We start from the raw sequence: 14065 nt of genomic DNA, 5'->3' as shown, positions 1-14065 counted from the left end.
TTATAGGGCATGCTTTCAGTTCATTGCTTGAAGCCAAACAATAGGAGTACCCAGTATTAGCAGAATCATTCTAAAACCCAACAGGCAACCAGACAGATATTTCTCCTCAAGTGCTCCTGACTGCAGAAAGTTCCTAAATGTATTTGTAGTCATGAATGGCATGGGTTTAAGCTTCTCAGTAATGTGTGAGAATCCAATCCCTAGATTGCACTTCCAAATGCATTAAAGACTGGCATGGACATGTGCAGTGACATCCAATCCACTGGGTGAGAAGCCAGACTTGGCATGACTCAGGCCCAAGGTTCTGTCTGTGTACAGGGACAACTGCAACACTCATTTTCTGCAATGTGATACCTCACTCTAATCCATTTTTTCCCTTTGGGGTCACAGATGCAGATACAGAAATCTCTCACTTAGAAAAAGGGAGGCAAAAAACATGAGAAAAGGAGAATTTGCATCTTTTCACTTCCCCTCCCACCGCATCCTGGACCACACAAATATTGGTGGGTTTTGTTTGTTTTCATTTTAACAGAGGTTGCTTTTGTACAGGTGCTCCCTTCCTATCTATTCTCAAGGTTAATATTAGTTTTTTTAATAACCTCTTGAGAGATGAAAACAGATACTCTTAAAAAAGGCTACAACCTTTGACACTTTTAAGGTATGTTGTCACACTTCATTGGAAAGATGACTGAGCAGGATAAATTTGACAACTTCAAGTGAGCACTGGGAACATGAGACTAAAGTCTCTTCTTTTTACACTTGAGTAAGAAAACTGCTTGAGTGTGGGTCAGACTCACAGTTGGTGCAAGAGGATAACAGACATTGCTTTGGCCACTGTCAGTAAAATAAGATAAGCCTCTTCTTGAACATTTGTAATTAGGTGCTGGGGAATTTCTCATTTGAGCAGCACTGGAAGATCAAGACAGAGAAAGTGGTAGATTGCAAAGCAAGCGCAAATTTTATCTCAGCCTGCATTTTGTCATAGTTGTTGCAGGAGTCACAGATTCCAACATATTTGTATATTTTTAAAAACAAATCTGTAGTTCCTGACACACAGGATGCTTTGCCTACAAATATGGTTTCAGAACTGAGATATTTTCACAAGAAGCCTCCTGAGTTGAAAGCAGGCAACTTCAGGAAGAACAACTATTATGATAGCAAAGGCTCTTACAGAGCTATACAGAGACAGGATTCCTTTCACGCAGTACCCACTTGATTAAGAACTAGGAGGACTATCTTGCTATTTCTGAGTCTGGTTTTGCAGAGAAATAAAACCTGTGTGGCTGAGGATTGCTGACTGCTAAGAGATGGTAGGAGAAAAGCTCTTTGTCACTGTGTAGTGGAGATCTGTAGGGCATGACTGCCAACAGGCAGCATTAGTAAGAGTTCAGTAGCTCTGTCATCCACTCCTGCACTTTCACATATTGCTGGAGCCTCTTAGACACAGCGATGATCCTAAAATCGGTCCTTCAAGTCTCAGTGAAAGATACCTATACCTTCGACACAATTCAGAGACTCACAGTGAGAGGTGCCAGAGAGACACCAATTTGTTCTGCATTTTTTGTGTTTCTGTGATGTTATTGGTAGAAATTTTGGACAACCAATTTTTGGTATTTTAAGCCTGACAATAGCCATGATAATGTAAAAGAGAAGGAGCAGTGAAGAGTTTCCCACAGGTAAGGGTGCTCCAGCTGGCAGCCTGCAGGTCTCTCTCCAACCCGCCCCTTTCCTGTGCTGAGCTCCTCCACCTGCACTGATGGATGTGCACCTGACTGCACCTGTGCACAGCCAAGAACCTTGAACATCACCCACTGGCTCACACAGGCTCTAATTGAGGCCTGAATTCCATCATTACATGATTGTTCTGCCCTACATAACGCAGTTGGCAAACGTAAGCACTCCATAGCACAAACAATCCTGTGTTACATTTTGTCTGCTCCCCAAACTAATGCTTCAGCCATGGATTAATCTTTGTTTCAAGAAAAGAAGATGGAACAGGAAATCAGTCCTATATTGCTTCAAGCACTACCTGAGCTTTGACTAAAAATCAAAGCACTTACTTAAGTAAAGTCAAAGCTGTATCAACAAACACAAAGAAATTAGAACATTAAGTGGTTAAGAACAGAGATTCAGAATCTGATTTCAGATACCACTGCAACAGTCTTGAAATAAGAACTCCCTTACCTGGTTCAAAGTAATAGTAATGCTAGTCAACATAAACCTTGTCAAGCTCCATGACAGGAAAGGCAATACCTTCCCTACCCAATGCAGTAATGCATCATTATGTACAATAGTGCATAATTAGGTCTGGCATTAGAGGCAGGAAAGGAGTCTATACCTCTTCCGAGGTAGAAGTTATGTCCTGAAGAATCCAACTGCTGCTTTCAGAAGTCTACTCCCTCAGGAAAAATGTGCTTGTTCTGGTCTTTGGTAGGGCTGTTGCAATATTCCTAACCCTGTAATCAATGGTAAAGTACAGATGTAACCTTACTGCTGATCTGAATAAAGGGACATAATGATATTGTACATATGATCAAGCACATGCAAAAACTGCTTCTCAACAACCTGAAAAGTGCTTACGATCAACAAGCAGAAATTATATATATGGTATCAGGAATACTGAGTGTAAACACTGAAACACTGAATAGGTCCTCACATTTAACTTTTTTAACTCTTCTCCTGACACTGATTTTCAGAATACACAGAACACCTACCACAGAAGGGCACTTCTACTACACCTAGTGACAGGTGTACTGTACAACTCAGTGAGAGATCCCACCACTCCAACCACTTCAGCCTCTGAAGTACAGATCCCAGGATCTGACTACCATGGTCAAACCATACTGTGATCACAAATAACACCATAAGGAGAATTCATAGATGAAGGACATGTTTAGACACTGCTTTCATTGAAACAAACAGGAGAGAAAGAGAACTGACACATTTTAAACATTCCTTCTTTAAGGGATCATAGGAAATTTTAGTCTGACACTTCCAAAATCCAGGTCTAAAAGCAGTACAAGTATATCCATCTTGCTGTACATGTGTGTCTTACACTCAAATTTCTCTTGATGTTCATGCTGAGGACACGCTGTGATCCCTGCAATACATATTGTAAGGACTGTTACAACAGTAAGAGCAGAGAAGACTCTTGGTTCAATTCAAAGACATTTTCAATGAAAACAAGCTTATTCTTACATCTATTGGACAGCTGAAGCTAAGTACAGGAGCCAAGAGCAAAAGGACACTATTGGCTTTTTAACTGTGCAAAATGCTTCAGGTTTGGCAAGCACTCTGTTCCCACTTCTATCACACCTCTCTGCGCTTCCTCAGTCTTTCATCACTTCAAAGCTGAGCGCCAACAGTTACAATGTGAAACTCACAAGTCCACAAACGTGGAAATAGAGAGGCATGAGCTGTGCACTGTGTAAATTGCTATTTCTCTAAGAAGAATCAAGTGGGGCCCCTGCCTCTCTTCCCAGGCAAAAACAAAACAGCATTTTCAAAGACAACAGGTGGAAACCTGGCTTTGACAGCACAACTTTTTCATGTACTATGGAACACATGGAAGACCTGCAATGGGCTACAACGCTGCTCTGCCTCTAGGAAATTCCACCAGTACTGAATGGCATGCTGTTTGGAGCAAAGGAGGGAAAAGAGGGGAGGAGGAAAAAAGGAACAGAGAGAGGAAAAAAAAAAAAAAAAGAAAGAACAGGAGTTGGCTTAGCAAAATATTATTTCTGGATTCTACACCAATAGATGCATTAAAACGGCACAGCTTGCAGAGCAGAAGGACTGGATACATGAGCATCTGTATATATTCTCTAGCTTGAGAGAAGCTGTGGGAATTGTACAGAAGTTGAGAAAATTGATTTTGAAAAAATAGAAAAGCAGCTCGCATCACACTTAGATAGTACCACAAAATAACAGTACTTGATATTACCATTTCTGTAGAAGGTTGCTAAGTTCTCTACACTTTAATAAGAAATAATTAGGTGGAAGATTGATTGTAATTATGAAGAGCACTTCCATGCTTATGAAATGAGTATTTCTCAACAGGAAGACTTTCAAATCTGGAGTTAGTTCTTGCACCAGCAACTGTGCTTTCTCTTTTTTTATTTCCTGTAGCTGAAACAAGAAAGCAGACTTCTGTGGCCCAGAGCATTTCTACTCCCAGTTGACACATACTCTTCTGTTAGGGTAATGTGTCTTGCAAAATACTGATTTTCTTTTGTTTAAATTATTAAATATTTTCATTGTGGCTTTTTTTTTTTAAAACCTTGTTGATTAAAAAAATACACAACAAAAAAAGCTCCAAACTACCACTGTTTATAATCCACCATCCCTTTATCTCCTACCCAGTCCCTTTCACACAGGGCTACTTCCTAGGCCATTTACTTTAGTTCCCTTCACAAACCCAAGAAAGAAAGAATCATGTTGAGCTAATGATCAACTAAGACTGATGACTGTCCCCCAAACGCTAACATTTGATCAACAGTAATACAAAGGTTTGTATGGTTGCCCACTTAGTAATAATGAAAAAAAAAACCCAACCCTGCTGAAGATTCTGTCCCATCCAGCCCATTCCTGAATCCATTCTGCAAGAATTAAGGAGTTATCTGAAGTGCAACATAGCTCAAAAGATATTGTGGATCTCAAAGAAACAACTGTGGAAATACATTGTGACTCCTAATGTCTTTTGACAGCTGTTTTATTGAGCTCTGCAAACTTACCTTGGTGCTTTGGGATCAGGGCCATAATGTTTGGTGGTGGTTTGTCTTTACTTCTTCCAACATTATCACATTTACCTTTCTAGATTAATCTGCTACTTTTTCACCAACATATCTAGCTTAATCTTCCCACAAACACACTCGCACATGGTACTTGGAGGTGTCAAAGTCAAAGAGAGAGAACAGAACTGTTTGTATTTTTTGGCAATATTCCCCTACATTCACCCTGCTTTAGGCTCTGCTACCTCTGTAGCAGGGCTACATTCACCCTGCTTTACATGATATAACCCACAAGAATAAAAGCTAAGGGTCTGGAAAGGAAGCTGTAAATTCTACACTGATTCATTTGAAAGGAAAGGACACAAGCAGTTTAATCACATATGTATTCTTATCTTCTTATTCACAGGTGAAATAACTGGATGGGGTTTTTGGCTGCACATCATTCTGGTCACTGCTGGAGAGCAATAAAGACAAATATCAGCAAATGGCAAGGGGAATTACAGGATTTGGTAACGTGTCAATAAATTTTAGAATTTATGGACACAGCGGCAATGCATGTGATGCTGATGAAAGCTTTTCCTACCACTTCATAATCACCCCAAGCACTTCTGGTTATTGCAGATCTGAAGTACAATGACTACACAGAGAAAAGATCCCTTACATGTAATGACATCATGCTGCTTCTCTGACCGGATATAATACTATCGTCTTTCCAGTCTCTGCAAAAGTGCAAGCAAATGCCTGTAAAGAAGTCTTTTGTGCAAAACAACCTGCTAAATTTATCATATTGATCATTCCTTAATTTGTTATAGACATGCTAGCACAGGAAGGATGTGGACTTCTTGGAGCCAGTCCAAAGGAGGGCCACAAAAATGATCAGAGGACTGAAACACCTTTCCTGTGAGGAAAGTTGAGGTTGTTCAGCCTGGAGAAGAAAAGGCTGCAGGAAGACCTTTTTGCTGCCTTTTGGGACAGCAGTAAAGGGGGTATTTTGAGCAGGGCCTTTTGTGATAGGACAAGGGGTAATGGTTTTAATCTAAAAGAAGGTAGATTTAGACAAGACATAGAGTAGAAATGTTTCCAATTAAGGTGATGAAATACTGGAACAGGTTGCCCAGAGAGGCTGCAGGTGCTCCATCCCTGGAAACATTCAAGGTTAGGTTGGACAGGACTCTGAGACTAGACCTAATTGAGTATGTCCCTGCTCACTGCAGGAGGGTTGGACTAGATGACATTTAAAGGTCCCTTGCAAACCAAACTATTCAATGACTCTGTGCTGAAAACACGGAGCTTAAAATGTTGTGGCAGCAGACATACAATGAATTAAAGGAAGTACTTGACAGGCACTCTGCTGAGGTGGTATCCAAGTTACCTTGATAAAAGCTGGAGGGAAGACACAAAGGGTAAAAGGTATAAGTCTATTGTGTTCTATCCCTGGACACACTGACCTTTTCTTAAGAGGTAGGGAGTGACCCTGGATAGGCCTTTTGTTGCTGACAGAACAATCATGTTGGCTGGCACTCCACACATTGAACTTGGAGTCTCCCGAGCTGAACATGAGCGACCACAACCCAAACCCAGGAGCTCACACTTTCTGGCTAGGGAAAGAGCTGACTAACAACATTTTGTGGGTTGAGCACAGAGAGAGACTTACACCACAGCCTGACTGACAGGTTTCATTTGGGCAGTTTTTGAGTTTACTGCTGGTAAATATACATAAAAAGAATGTGCCAAGTTGCTCTCCACTTGGGTAAAACCAGAGCACTTGCAATAAAACCTGAAGCTGGAGCAGGCAATGTATGCTCTGGTTTGAAAGCACAGTGAATTTTCTCTTTCATCCTTCCAGCCCTGTCATACCACAGGCATTTACTTTAACAAGCAGTTTGAGATATTCATTTAAAACACTGATTCGCCTCAGTAAAAAATTCTGGGATCAAGGCTTCTCATTTAATATTGAGAATGACTCACTATCTTAAATGTTTGACCTACCGAGGCATTATTTACTATAGATTTGTAGCTAGTAAGACTACATAAATACACACATCAATTACAAAGGTGTTTGCTCTGTAAATGCAGGGAGGGGTCTCAGATTTCCAGTAATTCCCCTTTACCCAGTTTTACATGCTCATCAGGTCTTTATTATTACAGCTCCAGGGATTCCTCACATCCAGGCCCTGATAACAAGAGGATGGGTTAGTGGTGAGACCAAAGGGAAGTGGAGGCCAGTGTTCTAACATGCTTCTTTGCTCGGGGCTAATGTTAATTCTAAAGACTTGGTATCAGTTCAATCACATTTTTAAACAGTGTAGCTTTCAGCTAACTAACACATAGGTACCAGCATGCTCCTGATTCCCTCCAGAAAGCTCTTCTACAATCTATCTGCTGGTCACAAATGCAGTAAATGACAGCCAGCATTTTGATCTCCTCTGAGGCTCTTTTTCTATGTTACTGGAGAACTCTCTGTCTAGGAAGGGGACACTATATGTGCATCATTTGGAAACTGCTCTCTTCTAATGGTTTGCTAGATCTTCGGCTTAGTTCTAAACACAATTGTTTTCAAGGGTTTAATCAACAGATCAGTATTTGCCATAGGCTCTGTCAAGGCACTATGGCAGGGATCCTGCTCTGCAATCAGTCAGCATTTTACTCCTTGGGAAGATCTCCAGGTGTCAGAGCTACAGGTAACAGGCAGCAACCTTTCAGACAAAGACCTTCCCCTCAGTTATCCACCTGTGTTTATAGGAGGCCAGGATCAACCTGAAATAATTTGCCTTGGTAGTCTGGATATGTTTGCACAATGCCTATTTACATTACACCTGGCTCATACCAACACAATGAGCTACTTACTTTCATTATCACTAAACACATTACCAAGCTTGAAAGAATGCAGCTGTTAGAGATCAAGGAGGATCCCATAGCACTCCTTTGTTGAGAGCAATAAATTTTGCTCTACAAAGCACCTATACTTTTTTAAACCTCAAAACCCAGAGCCAGCCTGAATCGAGATAGGAAAAGGGGATGTGCAACATGAAACCACTACAATTAGGCAATAGCAAACGCCATTCACACAGGCTTGTGAACTGGAAGGCTGACATTCATTTTACCTGCTAACTCAGCTTCTTAGCTTGCTTCCATAAAACCTAAAACTCATCTGCCAAAACATACTGTAAGGGTTATATCACCTTCATCCAAACATCACAGGTTTCCCATAAAAAACTTACGAAGTACCTAGAATATCTGTAAAGGAAAGTACTTATTTCAATGCAAGAAATTAATGAAAATACAGGTGCTAGATACAACTTGTGAGTTATGAATGCAATCTGCTTTGTAATAAGGGTGTACACTGCAACAAATGTAACATGGAGATCTTGCAAAAACAAACCAAGCCAAGACTTGGAGGGTGTGGCTCTTCTTCTCATCAGTTTTCGGATGACTTCATATACCTGAAAGCCAGATCCAGTGATGGACATACATTCTAACACTTTCCAAAGAATGGAAGAAAGTGAACTCAATTCTGATTGTCTAGATTTTGGACTAGCTAAGTACATGCACCCCTCCCTTCTCTATTAGTCTCATGACAGATTTGTTTAGCGCAAAAAACCAGGTAATGCAAAACATAGAAACCGTTTGTGTGAACCTCAGCTACATGGCTACTAAGTAAGAGTTGGCTGGATATATAGAGATGTGATCGCATGAGATTGCAGGGATATTGCTGATCCTTCTAAATTTTAGTCAAACCATCTCACAGAAGTGAACAGTCTCATATCCTAATTCCTACTATTTCATAGTAACAACAAATTGAAGTTGAGTTTATTTCCAGATTTTGAATTTACATGACCCTTCCAGGTTTTTTTGCCATACATAGTAATTTAAACAACCTTACCCTACCTTTGCCTGATCTGAGATTCTTAGACACTCAAGTTACTGTAGGAGCCTGGTCTTGCATTGGTGTAAAAATTTGGTCTCATGTTAAATCACCCTGTAATGCATGGCCCACACTCACACTGAGCAGGCTGGCAGAGGTGGTACAATAGAGGGAAACAGTCTCTGTTTCAGCTCTGCTTTTTATTGCTTACCAGGCACAACAGACTGTGAATCTCTCAACACAGGTTTATTGCATACTGAAGAAACAGGAATGTTGAACTGCCATTTCCACTGACTGTGAATGAAACCTGGACACAAAACTGGCAGCCCAGAAACAAGCAGATTATACATTTCCATGCCAGAGAGAGGAACTCTGACAAATTCACAGCATGTAAGTGCCTTACCCAACATCTCAATTTATTTCCTGCACGGTAGTTGTTCGGGAGTTTTCAGTCATGGGAATTCTGCTGCTTGTCATTGCAGGCATGAAAGATATTAAACAAAGTAATCAACTGAATGAGCTCAGAAATACAGGTTGCTTTAGCATGTCAAAATCACATGCTGCAGTTCTTACCTCTCCCAATAACAACAAAAGGTTATCTGTGAACATTGCAGATGAAACACTAGTGGAGTACCTTTTAAAATGTCTTGGACAGAGATCTGATAGGGATGTTTCAGTTTGTTAGATTTATTGTTTTAATTTCTTATTCAATTATTTTGTTTGGTTTGTTGTGGTTTTCTTTGTTTTACTAGAAGGTGCTATGAGGCGAGAAGGAAACTCACACTAAGCTCCTTAAATTCTTTCTGGATCTGGCTTTCAGCCTGAAAAGAACATTTAATATGGTTTTATTTTGCTGGTCTTTAAAGCTCTTTAAGCAGTGTTCCTTCTACAACAGACCAAAGTGACAGAAATTTCATACCCCCAGCTCATCTTCTGTTAGAGAAGAGAGTCTCTAAATGATCTCTGGCGTTGTAGGATCATCAAATTTACCGTAACTGGCTCCCACCTTTGACCTCATCTGCTACTCAGAAATTCCTGTCTGGCCACTTTCCGTCTGGTTTTCATGCATGCATACAACTTGGTTTCCTGTTCAGAACAACACAGAATGCAACTCTCTCTTCTTTCTGATTAGTCAGAGAGCTGCCTGCATGTTCACAAAATTAAAAAAAAACCCAAGTGATACAGCTATTTAGTCTTTAACATGCTGTTCATCACTTCTAAGCTGCAGCTGTGCTGTTTTTAGTTCACCGCACTGTGAGATTTAGAAATATTTATTTCCTTTGTCATTGTTTGTTTAAGGATTGTCACTCTCTGCAATTCATCAATGCCAGATCAAGTTACTCTTGCTTCTAGCTTGTCCCTAGGCACTGAAATTTGCTCCTGAAACTTTTGGAGAGGGACTTTCCCATCAAGTCACTTAAGCCCAGGAAGAGCCTAATTTATCCCTTCTCATGTTACCCATCTCAGAGAGCTTATTCATATGGCACTGCTCTGATGCCCCTACTCCACATGGTCTCTTACATTTGGCTGCTTGGAGGACCCTGTGGAGGATTCTGCACACACTGACTTCCATGCTTTTCTGGAGCAGGCAGTTGGAAAAATTGATTCTCTCACTCTCTACCTTGTTCCATCAGCCCTGGAAATGACCCTTTTGCAGGTATTTAATAAAACTGATGTGCTGCTTTTGCATGACACTCCAATGTACAGTCATGTGAGTCATGTTTCATGAGAGTGAAAAATTCTGTTAAAGTTCAATGCACACAGCAAAATAAAGAGCACTGCACTGAAGAATTTTGGATGAAATGTTAATAATAATATTGAACTGTTGACACTAATTGCTTTGGTATTTCTTGTTTCAGAACTAGCATTCTGCACCAGAGGTTAATGAAACACGAGAGAAACAAACTGATATTGAACAAAGGGTACCAATATATTTACAAATATTATTCATCCTCTTTTCTCTCTGTCCCAGATACATAAATCTAAGTGCATCTTCCTACTTCAAATGATAAATAGAGGATCACAAACATATGGAAGAAAATGTACTGCCACTTCAGCTGCCAGCAGATGCAGGTATACAATCTCAATTTTCCATTCAGCAGTGTTTCAGACATCCTCCTTGGAACATCACACTTATTTTCTAACTGGTCCATGAGTACGTTTCTTTGCTTCATTAGATGCTCTGACATCTCAATTTTGAACTACTCTGGAGTATAAATTGCCTCTGAGTTACTCAGTCCTGATCAGGTTTTCTCAGCACAATTACAACAGCAGTTCAGGAACCAAAGTGTCAAAACATATGGAAGACTTACTTCTAGGGAAGGAAGTTACTAGGCCTGAATGGTAAACATTTCTGGTTGCATTCCTGGACACAAAGCTAATCTGTTGCAGAACAGTGGGGATACATTAAACACTGCTTGAAAAAATCCTGTTTTAAAGCTGAAAAAATGCAGGGGCAAATTCTGGGAGATTCTACAAAACTTTAAAATCTATCATGACATGCAACTTTCTGCTTCTTCAGGGGAAAGGCAGGAATGGAGAACGCCTCGAACTTTGGTCAAGTTATCTCTGTGTTTTAAGCCTTTTTAACTGCATGGATGGAGAAGCTGTAAAAAGGCCTAATTTCTTCTGGGAACATGTGCCTGTGTCATGTTGACAGCAGCAGATATGAATAGCTGTGAGCTGTATCAATAGCTATTTTCAGAGTGGATAGAGTCAGACACAGTGGTATTAATGCATGAGAGCAGGAAAGGGAGGCAGCATAATCAGCTTAAATGCAACATGAGAAATCCTCAATGTAAGAAAGATTGGACAGTATCTTGTAAGGAAAAGCTAACCCATACAAGTTCTCCAAATGAGGTAAGATCAACAACTCTGTCTGGAATCGCAGCTCTCTGACATCACCAGCTCTTGAAGTCACAGTGAGTTGAGAGAAATGAAAATTCTGCCAATTTGATGACATCACTGAGTAGGACTTCCTCTTGTGTCTTTAAGGATATGGCAGGTTCATGTCCTTTTAAAAGGGAGAATGCTACCCCGCTATTCATACTGTAGATGTTTTCTCCCTTGAGAGCTGGCACATGTAACTGCTCCTGCTTGATGTGATACTGAAACACACTCCCAAGCAGAGGTGCAGCAGTAGTTAATATACAGCTGACACTTCAAAGGGAAGCCTTGAGCTCCCTCCTCACATTTCCCCTACTTCCTGTTTTCCTTTAGACTAGCAATGCCTGATGATGGCTCTGCATCTCCTAGTCAGAACGTGAGAGCACACAGAAGCAAAAACTTCTGAAGGATGAAAGTTGGCTGAATGTGGAACTTGCAGTGAGTTCCTGAAGATTTATGCTCTTCCTGGGACAAAGCAGGCTGCTTGCTCAAACTACTCAATTCAAATGCCCAGAAAACAAGAGCAACTTGTGCACTTAAAGAATGGCCCACAACAGGTGTGAACTGGGAATATCTGTGATGGTCCAGAGAAAATGGCTCAGTATGTACTCACAATGGAGACTCAGAAAAAATCCTACAAGACACCAAAAATTATTATTCTGATACTATTTACAGACAATCTTACAGGACATTGTATTTATTTAGGTAGCATGTCCTACTTTTCCATGTTTCCTTCCCTATCATTGTTTACTGTCTACATATTACAGAGGTCAATGTCTTGATGCTGTTTGTACTGATAAATAAATTACAGGAGGTTCCTCTTGGATGACCCACAGTGTACACAGTAATGTTATGCCTCACTTCAGAAATATACAGTCACAGAAAAAAACTGTAAGAGTCAAAACTGACTGTGAGGCTGGAAGTTGATCCACATTATCCTGTGGGTTACATGCTATCCTAATCTATTTTGCTGTGCCAAGGAGAGCAGAACAGCACTTACCATCATCTGGCTGAACTGACAGTTTAGTCGTGAAAATCAGAAGCATTATTCTAGCCTATTCTAATAAGCAGCACAGAATAGTCTATTCTGTACCATATTCTGTGGCAGAGGTGGAGCAAAGCTCAGCTCTATTCCCTCACAGCTGAGCTCAGGGAACCCTCCCTTACTTGCACATTCAGCCATAACTTTGAAAGATATACCAAGGAGGCCAATCAAAATGTTCCCCACCCAAGGCAGGAAAAAGAAAAAATCCTAACTACCAACCATTTCCCAACCCTTTCCTCAGAGTCTGTTTCCAAACCCCATATTCAAATATAAGATAGGCCAATTCAGAGAGCAGAATACCAAATCCCCTTGTCTGCCCTTCCTGCCTAAGGAGCAGGAAGGAAAGGGGAACACCCTTCTGATAACCTCAGCCCCAGTGGCTGCTTGCTTGCCCAACACCTTTAACTTGGCTGTAGTGTGACCCAGAACACACTGACTATTCACTGTACAGTCCCTGGCTCACATCCTGAGCATGAAAATGAACACATGAACACTACCTAGGAGTTTTTGCTTAACCATTCATCTATGCAGACATAGGATCCTTACAAACAAACCACTCTGTACAGAGAATAAAAAGAATACTCAATACTCTTTTCTAAAAACACAACTAGAGATGTTTCCTCTAGAAAAATCAACATTCCTGTTTCAAACTAGAATTTAATATAGTATTTTTTTAAATGAATTTGTGTGATCATGCTATAGTTTTGAAAGGAAACCTAATCCATATAAAGCCAGGAAAAATGTGAAATATAACCTAAGAACGTCTTCCAAAGCAAAAGCTAGATCAAAAGAGAGATCCTCCAGGACAGAAGGAGCAGCTCAATTTGATTCATTATGTACTAAGTAAACAAGAAATCCCTGGAAGAGAACCTGGGAGACCTGCTCTGTTGGCTCTTGTTTCAGATGGCTAGCATGCCTCCTGCTTTATTGACATTTCATATACAATAATGCGTTTCAGAAGAAAATGAAACTGAACCTGATGAAAAGAAGGAAGTGAGAGAACTGCTTAGTGAAAAGACAGGATTAAATAGTTCATTTGCTCTTTTACATGGCTGGGAAGAAATTCCAGTATTATTGCTAACTTTATTTACAGATAATCTCAATATAGGATCCAAACCACACCATGAATAAGAAAAAAAATGTATTACAAGCAAAAGACCTTGAAAACAACTGAACTTCTTACAGCCAAAGTACAGAAGTGTCTCTGGAATTTGAGGTTTAATTTATGAGTCTATTGCCATGCTAAGAATTGTTGCGTATGCCTCCTGAAAAGAGGCTAGACCTGTTACACCCCTAGTGAGAGGATTTAGGACAGCAGATTAGTAATCATTCAAATAGAGACTTGTCATGAGCTACGCACAAACAGAAGCAGCTCATCCAACACTGACACACCTTAAGAAAAATCTGTTCTGTGATTCACAGATGAACTATGATGCAACCTCCGCTGCCCTGCTCCCAATTGATAATGAGTGTCTCAGGTACCCTACACAAAAAGAAAGTCTCATATCTTGTTCCACTGTTGTTTTTTTGATTCACCAT

At 40.3% G+C, this 14065-nt stretch overlaps 1 long non-coding RNA gene across 1 annotated transcript; it reads left to right on the top strand.

Annotated features, from left to right (window-relative positions):
- The first annotated feature begins 364 nt into the window (after positions 1 to 364).
- Positions 365 to 12310, top strand: LOC146432825 (uncharacterized). The gene is made up of 3 exons (XR_014854191.1): positions 365 to 503; positions 10568 to 10668; positions 11815 to 12310. It is a non-coding gene; the product is annotated as an uncharacterized LOC146432825 (long non-coding RNA).
- The last annotated feature ends 1755 nt before the right edge of the window (positions 12311 to 14065 follow it).

This window comes from Lichenostomus cassidix, chromosome 10 (genome assembly GCF_008360975.1).
Source record: "Lichenostomus cassidix isolate B80296 chromosome 10, HeHo_3.0, whole genome shotgun sequence".
Lineage (NCBI taxonomy): Eukaryota > Metazoa > Chordata > Aves > Passeriformes > Meliphagidae > Lichenostomus > Lichenostomus cassidix.
This window is presented reverse-complemented; position numbering and strand designations above follow the sequence as displayed.